At 43.8% G+C, this 989-nt stretch overlaps 1 protein-coding gene across 1 annotated transcript in view; it reads right to left on the bottom strand.

Moving 5' to 3' along the window:
- Positions 1-989, bottom strand: part of LOC144167695 (uncharacterized) — a 32,099-nt gene extending 31,110 nt beyond the window's left edge. Inside the window, exon 1 of the mRNA XM_077696876.1 lies at positions 804-989. The gene's annotated coding sequence lies outside the window, so the exon portion shown is untranslated. The remainder of the gene's footprint in view (positions 1-803) is intronic.

The following is a 989-nucleotide window of genomic DNA, read 5'->3' as shown; positions in this document are numbered from 1 at the left end:
ACGGAATTCACATACACAGGTAACGCACAATAAGCTAACGTGCAATGTAGTATTACAGTCGAACCTCGTTATAACGAAGTAGTGCCGGGACAGCAAATTAGTTCGCTATAACCGATATTCGTTTCAACAGTAGAGGTCAAAATCGGCTATAATGAATCGACAATCTGCCTCGCGCAAAAATACTTAATACGAAAGTGCGTTTTTTGAGGCTTCCAACCCAATATACACAAGGCAACCCATACCTTTCTCCTTGTTGCATTTTGAGCTCAATGAACCGGAGCATGAGTACGTGAAATTACAACAGAACAGAGTTTACTTGATAAAACAGGACTGTGTCCTTATTTATTAGATGAAGGATGTGATCTTCGTCTGGTGGAAACTCACAGCACTGAGCAGGATGAAGTTTTCTACAGTGTCCACGAACAAAAGGGCCTTTATACTTCTGCAGTTTAGGACTACGTTTTTTTTTTCAATTAGCTTCTCAGCCTCCTGGCCAAATATTCCTTCGTTATATCCGATATCGCGCGGCTCTCACGGTTTCAATTTCGTTATAAATGAATGAGTGTCATTGAAATAAATCGTGACCAACCAAAGTCTGTATTTAGTTTGCTATAGCCGATAATTCGCTATATCAGTGTTCATTATAAAAAGGTTCGTTTCCTTCCCGGGTACTCGAAAGCAGTTTGCGACATTTCTACACTTGATGACAAGGGTGACGAATTTCGTGTTCAGTGCAAAAGGAATTCAAAACTCTAGTCCATTTACGATCAAATCACGAGTAGAGAGGGTTAACATGTACTTACAGCAGCGGCGTTGCCTACGGCAACCGCCCATGGTCGTCCTTGCGTGTAATCACCGATGAACACAGCCTAATCCAATCGATGCATCCCAGTGCTGCTCGGAGTAGAGTACGCGCCGACTGTACACCGCGTTCGCGCAGCAGTAAGGCTGAGACGGAGACGCTCACTGGGAGCCGACGGATCAAGAGT

Source organism: Haemaphysalis longicornis, unplaced genomic scaffold, assembly GCF_048455015.1.
Source record: "Haemaphysalis longicornis isolate Haplotype H1 unplaced genomic scaffold, Haemaphysalis longicornis Haplotype H1 scaffold_2, whole genome shotgun sequence".
Taxonomy (NCBI): domain Eukaryota; kingdom Metazoa; phylum Arthropoda; class Arachnida; order Ixodida; family Ixodidae; genus Haemaphysalis; species Haemaphysalis longicornis.
Note: the sequence above shows the minus strand (reverse complement) of the source record. Positions and strands in the feature narration are given on the sequence as shown.